Here is an 18,840-nt window from a genome sequence, read left to right as displayed (position 1 = left end):
GAGCTAATACTACTATGCACTTCTTTCAAGGCAAAAGGACCAGAAAGTGATCACTAAAATGTTAAATTTATTAGATTTGTTGTTCATCTTGTCTAGTGATAAAACAAAAGCACTTCCTTATATATGTTAAAAGCAACAAAATAATAAATCTTTTTGCTTTAAAGGTATTTACAGCAATTAGATTTTACACATAAGCTGCCATGGCATGTAACTGTGACGGTGCATTAATGACAGTGTCCTGGTGCTACTGGTTCAGTGTTCATGAGTTTAACCATGAAGATACACATGTAGCTCCAGATCCAGTGAGACCAGGACAACGATGATAGATCATGTGCTCACAACAAGGACAGAGAACATGACTCTGCCACGACCTGGTCTTAACACTGATCTATCTTCTCTTCCAGCTTTGACAAGAGTAGTGATCAATGAGTAAAGAGTCTGTATGAACTCCTCAGGGACAGGATACACCTGGGGGGAACAAGGGTAATGAGGAACTGAAGCATGGTCCTCTTCACTGAGTTGTAAGAAGAATAGTTAGGACTGATGTAGTGGTTTGCTGATTGGGTCAGTATTTCTGTTTTATTATAATGGTGCCCTTAGTGTCACCCACCAAATAAAGTATAAATACTGTTATTGCACCTCAGAGGCTTTTATTGGCTTGAAAGAATAAAAGCATGGAGAAATCACTGAGTGCTTAATGTAGAAATCACAGCTTTATATCAGTAATTTGTATTATTCAAACCCTTAGTACTGATTTTAATTGTGGTTTATAAGTAAACAACTACCTGGACATGCAGTTGGCTTAAATTATATATCCACAATTTGAAATACTGAGTAACTACCAACTTCCTAAAATAAATGTGTAGCCCAGATTTTGTAAATTCTATAGCACATAAATGATTTTACATATTAAGAGTTTGCAAATGAGCAGGCAGCAGGCAGAAAAGTGCCCAGTGCAGTGTGAAAAGGTGATCCGGGCCCTACAGTGAAATCAAAAATAGTGCTGCCAAGATATGTGGATAAAAATGTCTGTTGATTTGGGTGTGTCAGTGGTGCATTTTTTTTTTTTTTCATCCTTCATCCTTTAGGGCAGCGTGTTTCTGTTGTCAAACAGGTGGCTTGACATGTTATACAAAATTCAAGAGTGAGTGACTGTGTATACAGTCTTTGTTTCAACAGACGGAAGCATGCCAAAACATATGCCTCCTGCTGTCATCTGACAGTGGTTGTCATGCTTCCTTGCACACATCTAGGCCACAACTCCCAATGTAGGGGAAAATCAGGAGGGACTAAGCAAGGACACTGTACCTGCAAATCTGCTTTCCTAGTTTTTAAAGAAATACTTCCAATGGCTGCTTACCTTGAACCCTGTTGCTATGACAATTGTGTAAAAATTGAATATAGAGAAGAGGTTTTTGAAACCATCAGCAAAAGGATGTACAGCTTTACAGCACATTGGGTTTTCCTTTTGATGGATGAAGCAGTAACTGGAACCATTACAATTGCACAGGCTACCTGCAGCTGAACAAAGGCCTCCTTTTTGCCTGTTTCTCTTCTGGATTATACACCAGCTGAAAAGACATGAAAGTCTGAAACAGAAAAAGTTGCTAAAAACCAGAATTACAAAAAGTACTTATGTACCTTATCATCTTAAGCCTTTCATAACCCTATATTCAGGCTGGCTAGAAATTTATGAAAGTCATGTCCATTTTGTGTGCAGTCAGGGCTGAGGTGGTTGTAATAACAGGAATTTTCAAGAAATTCCATCTAGTGAACAATAACAGTGGTTGATAATAGTAATATTCTTCCCTACATGCTGATACAATAGTCATTGGATCTTTTTCTTCTAGGATTGGTGCCGCAAGCATTTTTTTTGTAATTGACCCTTCCACTCTGTAAGACTGCCATCAATAACATCTTCCCATTGCTCCTGCCATCCTCCTCATCTATTCATCTGACCCCTTTAATAGTGAAGGAGAGATAAGAGTTTCCTCTCACTCCTCTCTTCTCAGGATTGACAGGCTGACATGCCATCTGTAAGGGCAGCCAGGCTAATTGGTTTGTGCACATCATAGATGGACCATTAAGCCTCACAACTACTAAACTAAAGACATTCCTCTCTGTTACACACATTCACTCTCTAAGTTTGAAGATGGCTGATCGAGGCAGTGATAGTGGCCCAGCAAGAAGTAATAATGTCGAGCGCAATCTGGGGTTCACGTACGTCACAAGCTAAAATGATAACCTGTTTTTTTTTTCTCATTTTTATTTCCTGGTCTTTTAGGGGACGTGGTGTTGTGGACTGGGGTGTGAGTAGCTGTGAATTAAAGTAAAGCTGGTTTTATACTTTATGCAAGGAGTGAGAACCACCGTAGATAGCTGCACAGATGTCAACTTTTGATAGGACTATCACAATTATATTGTATTCCCTATAGTAAGTGAGTGATGGGCACTATGCACTTACCTATTTGGAGTAATATATAGGTTATCTCTGTTTTACCTTGTCTTGTTATTGAATGGTACTACTGAGATGTAGTCCTTACATCGTTTGATTTACTGTGATAACAGTGCTGTGACTGGCCTGTTTGCAGACCTTCCTTAATGTTTACTTCACTATACGCCTCCATCATCACAGGAAACTTTGTAACTTGTGGTGTTTCCAAGATATTCCCATAGTCATGGTATCTGCTCATCAGCTGCAGTTACAGTAACTTGTGTAAACATTATTCAGCATAGCTGTTGTCTACATGCGCAGGCTCTGGGTATGCTGACACTGCTTATACAGCAAATGTACCATATAAAAATTCTGGTTTCATAGACTTTTGGTGTTATTTTTATTTGTATTGTAGTTATCATCCCTCTCAGTTGTAATCTAATGATAGTTGTTGAGCTCTGGGAGCAACAAAAAAAAAAAAAGTGTGCCAAGGCCACAAGCACCAGCTTTTGCAAACCCATGGATTAGCTCATCTTTGGACCAAAGAACACAGGTGAATGGCAAAGTAATTACCTAAAATATCTGAAAGAAGTTTACAACTTGACTGTTCAACTTTGACCTTTGAAATTTACAGTAAATGTGTGCACATAGTTTTTCTGTGTAAATAGGGATTATTACCAAGATTTTTTTTAGATGCACAAATTATCTTGATTCCAACATACCTTTGCTCATCTATTTTTAATAGCTATTTGTCTGATCACGTGCTTGTTGGACACTATTGTAATAATGTTACTATGGTCATAAATCTCAGCAATTAGTCTGTCGAATACAAATAAGGGGACACAAACTGTAATAATCTCTGAAACTTAAAAGTAAAATTTCGGCTAGTCGAGCGAGGCACATGCACAGAAAGCACAAAGACTCAGGCATTCCCTCTGGCAAAAACCGCTAACCCACTGATGGTTATTATCTTTGACAGACTGCCACTGACCAATCGTGCTCTACCATCAGCTCTTTGAGTCGTTCCTGGTGGCCTAAAACAAACACTTTTCTCAGTGTGCTGTAGGCTGAAGAGTGAACAATACTTCAACCCAATCCATTGCCATTTCACAACAGCACAATAGTGAGTCAGCTGGTTGATTAGGCTAACAAGTCAATAATCTATCCTGGGTGTAACAGTTGTATGTATCAAACCCTGGCTGCTGCTTCGAAGCTGTGGCTCAAGTACCAAATTCATTTAGTAATAGATTTACAGGTGCATGTTACAGATACATAGGTGTGCGTGTGTATGTGCAGTTCACTCTCGGTTCCACATCAAAGACTAATAATGTTGCACTTCACTTCAGCAGCCATAGCCGCCTTCCCTTCTGGTCATCCAGCTCAGTCTGTCAGAGAGCTGCTGCCTGTAATTGGGTGTGGAGCCTGAGAGGCCATGTAGTAGACGGCTCAGCGGAGACCACGAGAGTCAATTACCAGAGCTGACAGTGCCGTGCAGAGAAAGGTACACCAGCCACATTGTAGTGATCTGTCTGAACAGGATAAAGAAGACAGAGGGTGTGTGCTAATGCGAGACCAACATACTATGTTTCTCACCTCAGAGTAACGGTGACAGCTGTGACATTTCTTAGCTATGTCCTGGGGCTTGACACAAGGCACGAAAAAGATAACACGGTTATACTGTGGCCATTTCTGTCAATATATTCCCGCTCATAGTTGTTTTATAATTTCTATTTTCCTTATTACATCGTTTGTTAGTGTTTCACAGGCGAACAAGTAAATATCTAATAGAATTAAAAGCCGTATCTCGGTGCTTTTGCTCCATCGGCTTCAAAATGGATTAGTGTGTCAGTGATTTAACAGTGGCAACATTTTAATCAAAGATGATCCCAGGAACCTCTGGTTCATTTTGCTCTCATCACGAGTGACAGAATTTAATTCATGAGGTCTTCATTCTCCATGAACCCAGACAGGAATGTGAATGTGAAGCTTGGCTCTTATTGGTCACATCTTCTCCCTGTACATTTTGCTTGCTTTCTAATGTGTCTCAGTTTATCTTCAGGTATTCAATAAGGTGCATACGTGTTATTTTCTATCCATTACTTTCTTCTGATAATAAAGCATTCTGTTAGTCTACATATGTTTGTAGCTAATGCATATTACATTCATTTAATGTTTAGTGTCTTTTCAACCATCTGTCTGAATCAAAGATAGAAGAATGGCCCACAGAACCAGAGCACTAATATTTTGTCAATGACACTTTGATATTACACTGTAATTATTCATTTCTTCTCTGCAGGCTGAATGTGCCTGACCTGTCCAACGTACACGACAATATATGTTCGTTGTCCGTACCTTTGAATATGATCCGCAGAACTCTTCCAGCGGTAGAGTGGTCGGACCTTAATTTCCGTGGTAACAATAATACGACACATAAAACCGTTCCCATGGCATACCTGACCTTCATTATCATGCAAACAATCAGAAACGCACAATCATGCAACTGTGACTATTTGTTTAGACGTAGGCACAGAAACTACGTATTGTACATTTTTTCTTCAAACATTTAACTATATATATGCAGCTATAATGCACTGCAGCACCACTTCATTATTTAGTAGTGCATGCATGTGCACAGTGCTGTATTCAAAGACAGAGAATCAGTGAAGTAAGAACATGCACTTCAGCCTATCCTTTAGGTAAATGAGCATATCAGTAATGTCTACAAGAAACTGTTGTCCATTCTCTCAGGTGAGCCTTCATACTCTTCTAATGACACCTCATCCAATATCTGAGATCAACTAGATTAAAAGAACAGTTGTCTGTTTTCATGGATCAGTGATGTCATTGTTAACATCTGCCTAAAGATCCGCTCTGAAACCCATTTAGCCTGTACCAGACTCACTAAAGGTTTTAATGTTACCTCTTTTGAAGTCATATTTGAGTTTTGCATAAGCTAAAGGCACTTTCACATGAGCATGTTTTTGAAACATCAGATAAAACAGTCGGGAAACTTTCACAAAAAAAAAAAAAAAAAACAGTTGACGTGGTCCATAAAAAACTTTATAGGTGTCACAGCTCTAAACTGACAGAATATTTGCCTGTGTAGTGTTTCTCTTGAATGACTCTTTTGCTGTTTGAGAGCATGAGATGTATTCTTCTACCATCGCCTGAGATGTGATTAGCCTGGCATTATGCAGTATTGGTTTTAATGACAAATATATGCATTAGCTTCCATTAGGGTCTGTGGAGGAGTGAATACCTATTTAGATTTTTACAGCAGTTTGAGTTATAGTAAGGCCTGGGTAGTTCTTGTTAATGAAATGTGTTTGCATTTGACTACTGTAATAATATGAAAGTGGGTAAAGTAAATGTAGGGCTACAATGTCCTTTATGAGTATTTGTTTCAAAGATGTATTGCTTGGCGTTCACAAGTCTTTGTGTTTAGTGGAACAGTGCATGGTTAGAAGAGGTGTGCAGGAAACTGTTCAACACTGTGGTCTCCACACATGGTGACAAAGTGAACACACCTGCCCTCAACATGGTGGGGGTTTCATAATTAATCTAAATTTTTATCATATCTGCTGTTTACACCATATTTGTCATGGTGGTAAGTAGAGCTTTTTTAATTGTCTATGAAAGATGTCTTTATTAAAAAAAATAATAATAATAAAAAAAAAACTGTGTTGGTGATCATGCTGCAGTCCAGGAATTATCTCACCCGGATTAAGATTAGTGGAATGTAATGAAAAGATTACCTGAGCAACTGGATTTTTTAAAACCATTAATGAGATTATCCATGCACAAATCATTATTTTGCTGCTAATCCGCCAGAGCCCAGCCGACAGAAGCAGCACAGAACTGAAAATATCCATCTTAAAGCTGCAAACAGCAAAATGTCACATCATCAGTTTGATATCCTTTGGTGTAAAGCCCCATCCAAACAGGCTAATGCAAATATGTCATGATTTCTACATAATGTGCTACTGAAACTCTAAACTGGAAAAAGTGAAAGTGAAAGAGGCCTTGCAATAATATTTTCTCAAAGGAAAAATAAAATGTAACGTATTTGTAATTATTTCTATTTTAAAATTACAGTTTCAAGAATTTTCTTTAAATGAGACAACTTTTAATGAAGAAACAGGCAGTTGTTTAGATCATTCTGGTAACAAACTGGTTCAGATAGCAACTATAAAACAGTGTGGTTAGACTTGGGAGTTGTCCTACTTTTGAATACTACAAACATTTCTGTGCATTGTGGCTTTTACCACAATCATTACAGCTACAGCTGAGGATAATATACATTTTGGCCTACACACACTCACACACACTCAACTTCCTGCAGACAACAAAATCTGTTTTTATATGTCCAGTGTTTTTTTGTTTTTTTTGTTGTTGTCGTTTGCTTTTTTTTTTTTTTTTTTTTTAAGTTTTGACAGATTTAAAGATAAAGTTGTCATGCTACAAACCCTTTGTAGGTATTCAGGTGGCATCTAATGAACGTGAGAAGGTTTCACTTGTCATCACAGCGTAGCTCCAAGTTGTGTACAAGGGAAAGTAATTCACTTACTGTATGGGAAATAGTGGTCCATAGATGGTAAATACCCCCACTTTAGAAAATTTCCAGCGTGGTTTATGTGGTTATTGAATGCGTAAGTGTAAGTGTGATTTCTATAAACGCAGACGTGTTATCAACTTTTCTAACCCTGCACCTCATCTCTTTTTTTTTCCTGACACCTACACAGAGCAAAAGGAGTACAAGGAGTCAGTGTTAATAGTTTTAGTCTTAGTCTTTTTTCGCAGAAATGTATTTTTGATTTAGGCAAATGATAGTCTTGATTTTTGACATTTCGAGTCAGGGAAAACTAAAGACATTTTCGTCTTTACCGCAGTCAGTGTTCGTACCTGGTTTGTGGGAAGAACTGTGTGTCCTGCAGCACAAGCTGGATTCACTCACACTTTGACTAATACTGTTCGTGGGTTCAGCTTGAGATAAGTAGCTACATCGTGGGAGAAGATGAATACAGTGATATGACTGGAATTTGAAAACAGGCAAAGCCAGTCCATTTCTGTTACATTTTACATCTGTTACATTTTGATAGTAACATAAAAGATATCAGGCTAATGGTAACTTTTAGTGGTGCATCTACTTTCACAGCACTTCATGACAAATCTTTCTATCATCTCCCTGTCTGCATTTTTGTGGTTTGTCTCGTTTTTTTTTTTTTTTTTTTTTTTTTTTTGCAGGTTTTTGTCTGATCTCATTATCTGATTTGCTTTATAAACCATTTCTTGTCAGCAGTGGTAATGTTCAACAACAGATGGGATTTTACTCATTGTAAGATTAGAAGCTTCACTTTTTTGATTCCAAAGATGCAGCAGGTCATTTAATGAAACTTGTAATAATTTACAATGAAATTAATTACTTCATTTCTATTTGCCCATCTTTCATATTATCATTTTCATTTGTTAATGAAAAAGGTAAAACATTTTTTCATAGTTCTAATTAAATTTCATGTTTTATTTTAGATTTGTCTCATTTTATCATCAGTGATTTTTTTTTTTTTTTACTATGGGGAGCCACTTTACACTTTAGAGTTTAAGTGCAGGTTTAAATTAATGCAGGTTTTAATTGGATTATATTAGACTTACTAGTTTTATTATTTAAGTTTCAAATCCTTATATCTTGTTAACTTATTACTTTAGTCTTTGCAAAAAACACCAAAGTATTATTACATTTTGCCTGTTCATCTGTTTTATTTGTTGACACACACTTGAGCTGATACTAGTCACTATTTTGGAGGATAGCAGTGACACTTTGAGGAAGCATATTTTGTACTATCAACCTATGTTTCAATGTGTATATGTCAGACCTGAGCAGGACAAAACCCATTCTCTCTATCTTGAAGGACCTTTGAAATTATCCCATATTCAGGATTACAGTACAGTTGCAAGGTGTAGATACAGGCATTTTGTTTTTACCTAATAATAGTATGTCATACCTTAGGTATGTCTTTGAGCTTATTTAGGCCCATTTCAAACCAGTGGAGCATTCTGAGGTCATTTTACCACATATGAGCTGTGACTAATTGGATTCACAATGCTAATGTAATGACATTGCTCATCCCATGCCCTTCAGTTGCTGCGGCTGAACTCATCAGGTACATTTTGCCTCAACTATTACCCAAATCTGATAAGATTATAGAAGAAAATTTATGGCAGTTTTTTCCATATCTATGTGATTTTTTTTTTTTTTTTGTCTGTGGTTTATCTGTCTACAGTCAAATAAACACCCATCCATACATTTTATATACCTGCTTATTCCTTAACCAGGGTCACAGGGATCAGCTGGAGCCTATCCCAGCTCTCTTTGGGTGAAAGGCAGGGGTCCACCCTGGACAGGTCACCAGTCCATCACAGGGCCACATAGAGACAAACAACCTCACACACTCACACTCACTCCTATGGGCAATTTAGAGTCACCAATCAACCTGACATACATGTTTTTGGACTGTGGGAGGAAACCAGAGTACCTGGAGAAAACCCACACAAGCACAGGGAGAACATGCAAACTGCTGGGTTGCTAACCTGCAAATAATCATATGTTGTGCAATTAAAATACAGTATTTTAATATATATTTTGTTTCATAAGACCTTGTAATAGGTAGATGGAACATTCAATTGTTCCATCTATCTGCTTGTGGACAGAGAGCAATTAAGCTTTATTAAGCTTTTATGGTTATGCTTAGGCAGTCACAGCAGTTGAGAAACCATCATCTTTCCATAACCTTAACTGAGGTGCTTTTGCTCCTTAAGCCCAATCACAGACAGGACTGTGGATGCAAACTCTGGTTCCTGTTGTTGGATACACATCCAACATCTGCCCAACCACAAGCTGGTACATTTTCTGCAAAACATATTTCCTATTGCATTTTATTTGTATATGTGTCATTTTTCAGACACACACAGAAATCACTTATACTACTGCAGGACTCTGATACAATGAAAGGTAATAGTGAAGTGTTATGCTACTGACAGAGTACATACTTTTTGAGGTGTAAGAGCAGTGATCAACAGAAACAAAATGTCGTCAAGAGTTCAGATAAATCTGGGATGGAGTAATGAACACTGCTAGAGCTGCCTGACAAAGAGGTGTTAAGATGTTCTGCCAAGGCCCCGCGAACAGACAGAAAGAGACTACTTTGAAAGTTGGCCTTACAAAGAGTGGGTGGACACACATCTTCATGTTTTTAAAAACTGAAGAGCTTCTTGACCTTGGCCATGATGAACTGTCTGCCAGCAGCCTCTGCATGGTAATTCAGTTTGTTTGCCATCTAAGCCTCTAGCTGAATTTGCTGAGCCTTTGTGGGAAACTGAAGTCATTATTATAAATCTCGAGTAAACACTGAGGATCAAAACGCCATAACAAATCCAGAGAATTATTGGAAGAGTACTACAAGGCCATGTGTGATTGCAGTATGATGTTGGACAGAGTCAGGTGATATGTCATGCCTTCAAAACCCCTTTCTCTAATCTGTAAAGCTTTTTTTAACAAGGTCGGGGATGTCTGAACGTCTGTACGTGTGTGTGTGTGTGTGTGTGTGTGTGTGTAGGTAGGTAGGTAAGAGCTTTTGGACAAAAGAGACACCCTCTATAAACAACACAAATTCACACATGCACAACAACAAACAGCATAAATGATAGGGCTTAGAGTGGTGCAGGTATGCAAACAGATGTGCTTCTTGGATGTTTCCAAAGTCTCTGTATTGCCTTCTTGCTGTTCTGCAATTTCACAGCTGAGGGTTTACAGATACGGTGAGACTAAATGAAACAGTCTGTTGGCCTTACTTTGACTGTATCCAACTTTAAAATGAATTTACACAGGGAAAAATGAATAAAAGAGCATCTAATAAACATCAAAGAAGGGGCTTTTTTGCTGGAGATAAATAGGTCCAATGCAAGTTGAACAAAAGTGATTGTATATATATTCATACACACATGCACAGAAGTTTCTTTTAATTCTTTGTGGGGAATTTACCTTGATTTACAATCATTTCCTGGAGCCTTACCCCTAACCTTAACCATAACCACTACTTGCCTAACCCTAACCTGAAACAGAGTCATCACCGTAAAATTCAATGATTTACATGACAAGACATAGAGAGTCTCCACAATATCTGTGTGTAAACAGATTTCAGTCCCCACAATATGAGCATCACCACACACACACTATCATAAATAACCACCCTGCTTGTCTGTGAAGATATTAAGATGTGTTAAAATAACTGAAGAAGCTTTAATATACTATCTTCATATTGATCCAGATGACTGTTGGGGACACTTCCATTGGCACCACAGATGCAGGGGAAAATGAATGTGCTCATTGAGAAGCTGAAAAACCTGACCTGGTATTGAATTTCAGTTGAATCAGATATAAATATAAATCACAATCAGGCTCTGTATACAGTTTGCAGTGTATGTTGCTAAAATAACAGCAGAGTTATTGTATTGCAGTGGTCTATTGAGCACTCTACTGTATATCGACTACTCGTTTTTACTTAATAGATTCAGTGAAACCCCTGGCGGGGCTTTGAGAGTTGCTGGTGTTACCTTAGGTTGAATAGCTGTTGGTGACTGAGAACAGTTAGTCTGTCACCCATGCTGGTGTGACTCCTGGGACTAAGTATTCATACATGTAACCAACATCTCCTTTCCCAGCAAATCCTAATCCTTATGATCAGCTGTTTATCTTTACTAAATGTATATTGCCATTATTTATTGCTGCAAGAATTACATGAGTTGCTGTTTCTGATTTTACACGTATGCATTTGAAAACTTGTTGCTGTCTCTACATTGATAATACACACAGTTAACACCACATTGTGTTATTTGGAATTAGTACTGTGATGCTATATGTAGAAATAAGTATCAAATGAGTCTGCAGTGGGCACGAAACACGGCTGTCTGCTCAAACCTGTGTAATATTTTCTCAGCTATTAAATGAATGATCTTGCCAGGTGAGAAGCTGCATTTATTTGGACAAAATAGAGTGAGCACTCTGAGGCAACATTAAATGACAGTGTGCAAGATATTGAAGACACTACTGTATCACTGAGCTACAGTTTACTGGCATGCATGGCAACCCTGACAAAATGGTCTTATTCCACAAAGCATTGCTTTTAGTCACACTGATGATGTGTGTCTAATGATAGCATGTTGACTGGTTTGGAAGTCCAATGCTTCTGTCCAGACTGTAGTATTTGGTGCCAGCTAATAGTGAAGGCATTTTACTGAGAGTTTCATATAACCTGACTTTACATTGCATAACCTGACAAAAACCTTTACAAAGAGCTGTTGATGTTTTTTTTTTCAAATAGCCACCCACTGCAGTGCTGTGGTATTGTTTAATATGCATGGAGAAAAAAAAATAGGGGTAGCTTCAGCATAGGTTGCTTATGTGAAAACATCATTCCAAGATTATATTAGTATTGCATTTTTGCATCAATTTAAAACTAGTTTGAAATTCTGCACCAGTGTTTATGCAAAAGTTCACAGAGCACTGTGGGTGGTTCAGGAGGCCTGGGTATTAGAGCAATTACATCAAGAACAGAAAAGGACCAGCTTTGCCTGTTTTCAAATTCTTTGTAGACACTGAGTTAGCTGTGTATTACCCAGCTCCGAACAACTATCACTGGTTACATCTTTAAATACCAACATATAGTATTGCAAGTAGGCAGCTTTAATAACTACCCACCACCTCTTCCTCCTACACACACATACACATTTATTTTCATTGCTCAGGGGTACTTTACAATGGCTTAGACTCAGTTCATACAGACTTATCTCTTACCTTGACCATAATCATCTAACCTTGCCCAGCCTTAACCGTGACCTACTGTAACTGTAACTTCACCCTATCATTAAACCAGGTCGTCACCCTGAAGTATTTTTAGTGTTGTACATCTGGCCTCTTTAACTTCACTGTGCAAACAAGTTTTGGTCCCCACAATGTCAGTAATACCAGGTACACATACACTTGCACAAAAACACCTAACACTAATACTGTATTCCTCCCTTACCATGATTACCACCACAACACACCCACACACTGTATTAAAATGTTCGGTTGGAAAGTGTCTGTTAAGATTGCATCAACGAATCCTTTTTTAATTATCTGATTTGTAGCATATGCACACTGCAAACACACTGGGTGAGTTCACTTCCAAAGTAATAATTTGATGGTTTGAAACCTGACGTTCTGACCTAGAGTTACCTTTATGTTCCTTAAACCAGTTTTAGATTTTGGCAGTATATACTTTGGAAAAGAATACACCATGGCTGTAGTAGGACACGCTATGAAAGTCAACTGTGGTTTTCACAATACGCTTCACTGGCACTACAGCCCATAAACAAAAACACCCTTTACTATCAGTGTTCAATACCTCTCAGTCAGTTTTTAACACAGGAGGGTTTAAAACTAACTGTACCATTTGAATGCTTTTCACTACACAATTGTGAGTGTGTTTATGAGAAGTTATTACAGCAACCATGACAAGATCTTTGTAAGTTCTGCACAGTTAAATGCCATTTTGTGTGCAAGATGTGGTAGACCACCAGTGCCCTCTGTCAGTCTCACTCAGGATATCACATTTTCAATATTCTGATACAAAGGTTGATTTGGCTTCTTTGTGTTTTAGCAGAGATGCAGTTTTACTCCATGGGGTATTAGCATTTTATTTAGTCTACCGATATGTTGCTGAAGTATTTCGTATTATCTCCGGCAATGAAGTTGCTTATTTTTTAACATACATCTTTTATTAAATCAGCTACTCTAATATTATGTTACTCTGTCATTTATTAATTTAAGCAAAATGACCGTCACGTTCGGACAATGAAAGCATTTACAACAATATGTGCATTGTCTTTACTGCATGTTGTGAGTGAAACAATATTTTCTACAAATAGGAAATGTTTCTGGTCTGCTGTTCTGTTAATCTTTGGTGGGCATCGCTGAAACCACAGTTAACTGAATTCCACTAATCTTTAGCAACGTCTTTTTTCAATGTAGTATTTGGACAAAAACAGACAATAATACAATATAGTACATTTTATGCTTTCCTGCATGCTTTTAAAAATGGATAAAAAAAAAATATCAGTTCTAGTAAAAAGAGATATTTCTTGCAGAATTTGCAGTTGTAGATGCACTGAGTAGCTGTAGTGAGGATATGACAAGTTACCACGAAGTCATGTAATGACCAAATCCGTGGGTGTACAGACAGTATATGCTCATTTTGAGGTGAAAGGGTCTTGAGGCAGCTATTAGTGTTTGTTCATGTGTGTGAAACTGAAATTTTGATTGTGGGAAAGGAACCAAGCTCCCTGCTTCAGACTTACTGATATCTATATCTCACCTATACCATGGTAGACATTTTCCATTCTGGTTCAGTTTTTATCTTTTTTATCCAGTACATAGAAATGAAGCACTAACTTTGTGAGCAGTGAGTAATATGGGCTATAGTCATACCCTCATTTTTTTTGCCTGTGTGTGTGTGTGTGTGTGTGTATATATATAGATATATATACACACATACATGTATATACATGTATATTGTGTCCTTGGATTACTTTGCATTGTTAAAATACTTTTTTCCAGTCTGAAAGAAAACTATTTTGTATAAACCTGAAGTCAATGACTGTATTAATAAATGTCAAATGAATATATTTTAAATATAATTTGCTGACAAATCCTTGTAGAAAATTCTGTCATGATGTGTAAAAACATGCAGTGTCCAAAGGTCCTGTTTTACTGAAAAATTGAGGTACAGTGTCAAAGTGCTCCCACACTTGTCAGACCTAAATGGAATGTCCTCACTATCAGTGTTAGCTGTTATGCCTGTTATGCCTATTTGACTAATGTCGTATGTTTGGTAGCCCATTTAGTGGCATTTGTTGAACGGTTGCTTCGTCACACTGAGGGACCGTTGGATTAGTTGTGTCACTTGTCCTGGAACTTAACAAGAAACACATCATCCCTCCATTAACAAATATTCAGACGAGTTCAAAGAAACACATGATGGTATCTATCAAAGCTCTGACAACTCACATTACAGAAGTCAATTTAGGAACTGCAAATAGAAACATCCTGACATTTGCTGGGTTTTTTTTTTTTTATACGCACAGTGGGAGATACATGTTCTAGTTTAGATTTTTCCTTTTGGGCTGGAAGACATTCATTCAAAATTTTTAGAATTTAATCTCTTTGATCAAAAAGGTATTTTTGCATAGATGCCAATTTATTTTATTTTTTAACAGATATTAGTGATGCATGTGGGAAATAGAGATAGAGTGCTGAATTTAAGTATTTGCTTTGCTCAAAATAAAAGTTTGTCTGATCACTCGTGTACTGCCTTCGGCTTGGACGAGGCCTTTCTTGAATATTCAGGATTCAAAAAGTTAATTGTCATTATCTCTCCACAGATGAATCGTAACATATTATTTTTCCTTAGTGTAGCTGTGAAACCACATGTTTTAGATGAGAAATGGCTATCTACTTTTCATTAATTCTACTTCAAAGGATTTGTCAGCATACAGACACTAGGGGGTAACATTCAGCCACTTAATGGGATCTTGCACAGAGGAAATAAAAAAAAAAAAAAAAAAAAAAGTCTCCTATGAAAATATTTCCGAGCTGTTAGGGGCTCCTTACAAAATTGCAGACTATCCACCACAATCATGAAAGACTGTAGACATTAGGACAATTTTACTGTAAAGGAGATGATATATGGATGAGATAAATTTTTAGATGCAATTAAAGTCCAATTCATATGGAACATATGCAAGCTATTAAAGAGTCTTGTGAGCTTAGTTCAGCTTTCTTCGACTTGTTAATTGAGCTGTAAAATGAAACTGCATGTTTGCCTTTAACAATAGTCGTCTGTTACTATCCTGCAAACACCACAGGAGGGAGCTGCAGTAAAAGAGAGGTCAGCAGTAATGTACAGTATTACTTGGAAAGAAAGTATGACAATAATAGGAGTAATGGCCTTTACCCAGCTTTGCCTAAATTATATACATTTACCACAGAGTTATACTTCTTTGGGCCTTAAACAGTAACTTAAATGAGACAGTTGGACATGGTTCATCTCTATCAATGTGTGTGTGTGTGTTTTTTTTGTTTGTTTGTTTGTTTGTTTTTTACTGATTATTAAACTGATCATATGTTTTTCATTTGAATATTTGATCCTAAAAATAACTAGTAACTGAAGTTGACAAAGAAACATAGTGTATTAGTAGATCCCTCCTGATTTGTATTTGATTTGTATTGGAGTAGAGCCAGAGGTTGTCTGTCTTTGTGTGTCTCTATGTGGCCCTGTGATGGACTGGTGACCTGTCCAGGGTGTACCCCTGCCTTTCATCCAAAGAGAGCTGGGATAGGCTCCAGCTGATCCCCGTGACCCTGGCTTTCAGGAAAAAGCGGGTACAGAAGATGGATGGATGGATGGATGGAGTAGAGCCATCAAGTATCTTACAATGGAAATATTCAAATAAGTACAAATACTGCAAAACTATGTTTAATACAGGTTCTGATAGTGTAGAGGTACAGGTGACAATCAGATAAAGCACCCAATCAATTAGTGAATATAACACTGCATTCAGTGTGGTTAGTTATAGGTAATGGCTATCCAAAATCTTTAAAGAGCAATTTGTGTGTGTGTCACTGAACCAGAAATGAATATGTTAATTAGTTAATTTATGCACGAGCCAATCCCAGCTGACGCTTGGTGAGAGGCAGGGTACACCCTGGAGAGATTGCCAGGCTATTACACAGAGAGAGAGAGAGAGAGAGATGAGCACTCACATTCACACCCACAGTGTGAATTTAGAGTCATTTTTAGAGTTAACTTAAACCCAACCTGCTTGTCTTTGGACTGTGGATTGAAGCGGGAATACCCAGAAAAACCCACACAGGCAAAGGAAGAGAATGTGTAATGTCCACACAGAAAGATGTCATATTCAAACGGGGTTTCCAACCAGAACCTTCTTGCCGTGAGATGATAGTGCTAATCACTGTACTGCTGTGCCACCCACAATGTAGTTAGTGTTTTAATATTACGTTCAGTAATAAGAAAAATGACAAGGACAGCAGATTTTCATTTCTTATTCAGTTCCATCTTTACCTTGATGCGCTTTAGATAGGTAACCTAATCAGTAATGCCACTTTAGAACCGCAAGTTTAGTCATGGTAAGAGAGCTAATAGCTTTATAAGAGACTTTAACAACCTCACAGATAAAAAGAGGCTGATTTTTTTTTTTTTTTTTTTTAATCCAGCTGTCTCTCTGGCAAAATAAAACAATATATATATATTAAAAAAAAGATTAAGCTTTCAGTAAGATGTGTTGGTGGGAGCATAAAAAAACCTTTACGTTTTCAATTTATTTTATTTTTATTTTGGTCCTTTTCAGATACATCAGTGTTAGCAGATTCTGCACTCAGGTCTCAGGTAAGTTTAATGAAAACAGAATCATCACCACTAATCTTTGTGAAGTCAGGTGTAAAGTGCATGTGATAAATATTTGGACTGCAATCACTGATTTTCCAGACACTGAGATTGAAAATATGTTATTATTGGACCCTTTTTTCTGTTGATGAGCAACAGAGATGTATGCCCATCTTTGCAAAGCACTCAAGATTTATGCTAGAAAGTCATAATAATTAAAAAACAAATTGTTAATTACAGCCCAAACGTGAGTAGCGGATGGCATTAACAAGGAGGAATTGCTGTGTTAACACTATGCGAGAAGAATTTGTACTGTTTTTGTTAAAAAAAAAAAAAAAAAAAAAAAATTTCAATATGGCTTCTGTGTGAGCTTTTTACAGAGAAATACTGAATATTTGTTTTCGGCCATTTGACCTCTCATCGATACATAAAACTGGTAATGCCTCATGATTTTCACTTTGTTTAATCGGGTCTAGCAGGACTGTGGATGATTTGGCTTAGCAGCGATGATTTAAATTTGGTGCATTTTACTCCACAATTGTACTGTATGTGTATTTGAGTTACTGTTACTTTCACATAAAACATGTGCTGTTACATTTGAATAAAAGCAATAATTGATAAAGGATAAACCAGTGGCCTTTTGTATTGCTACTTTTATTTAAGTAGTAATACTTCCATCACTAGCTGTTTGATAGTTTTCTCCTTCACACACCATTGCAAACCTGTCCACAAAAACTGGTGTCTACAAACATATGGGGAAAAGAAATAGGTCATACAGTTACAGAAACCTCTTTTTTTGCTGGTTTGTGTGGTGCACTGACCAGGCTGATTATAATCTCGAATGACTGTTTCCAGAAAGAAACTTCATAGTGAGCAACTATGACACTGAGCAACTGAGACACAGGCTGACTGGGTGGTGCTACCTCATCCTTGCTACTTTGATAAGATCAAACTATGTCACTATGTTATGCTGTTTCCACTGCATAACGCTCCCGGCCTGCTACAGCACCCTTTGTTTTGTTTTTTTCACTGTTGGGGTTTCAGGGACCCAAACTACAAAGACTCTTTAAATGTAATGGATTTTCCTATGCTTCATCTGCTCTGTGAATGGTGCACAATTGTACCATTATTGTATTGCTATTGTAAACTATCGCACAGACTCAAATAGGTGGAGAACTGTAGTATTGTTGTGTTATTTTATGTTATTGGAGGGAGTTAGAACTCTCTGCAGTCTTAACCTCTAACAGCAATAATGTCATTATGTAAGAAACAAATTGCATTATTTCTTTGACTGTGAATGACAGTTTGGCAAATAGAGGAAGTGTTAGTTTATGTATAGCCTATATATCATACAAACATTTTCCCCTTATCTGCTGTAATAACTATGCTCATTTCCTTATTCTGTCACCTTCATCAAATTTGCAAGCTCACTTTGAGACCAAGGTTAGTTCAAAGTCATTTTTTGCATATTGTGTTTTAATAAGTTTGATACGCATGCAACTGGGTGGGTTCTTTAGGACCTCAGTGTCAGCAAAACACACCAGTTAAAGGCCAAAGGGCACAATTAAATTGTATCTAGAGGTTGAGCCATGGCAACTGGACTTCTAGTTTTTAGTTTAAAATGTTTCACATTGTTTCACTGTGTAGTGAAACAAACTAAAAACTAGAAGCCCAGTTGCCATGGCTCAACCTCCAGATAACTTCACCTAGACAACTGAGAATCTTCACAGACAAATAAATTGTATGAAATTATTGAGATCTCAGCTTTTTCTTTTCTCTTTTTTTTTTTTTTTTTGTATTTTCTTATTGAGGACATTGTGGTCAAGGCATTTTTATTATTCAGTTAATTTTACATAAGTCCAAACAAAAACACCCACATTTTCTGATTGATTGCACTTGCACATTTCCACC

This window comes from Mastacembelus armatus, chromosome 21 (assembly GCF_900324485.2).
Source record: "Mastacembelus armatus chromosome 21, fMasArm1.2, whole genome shotgun sequence".
NCBI lineage: Eukaryota > Metazoa > Chordata > Actinopteri > Synbranchiformes > Mastacembelidae > Mastacembelus > Mastacembelus armatus.
Note: the sequence above shows the minus strand (reverse complement) of the source record.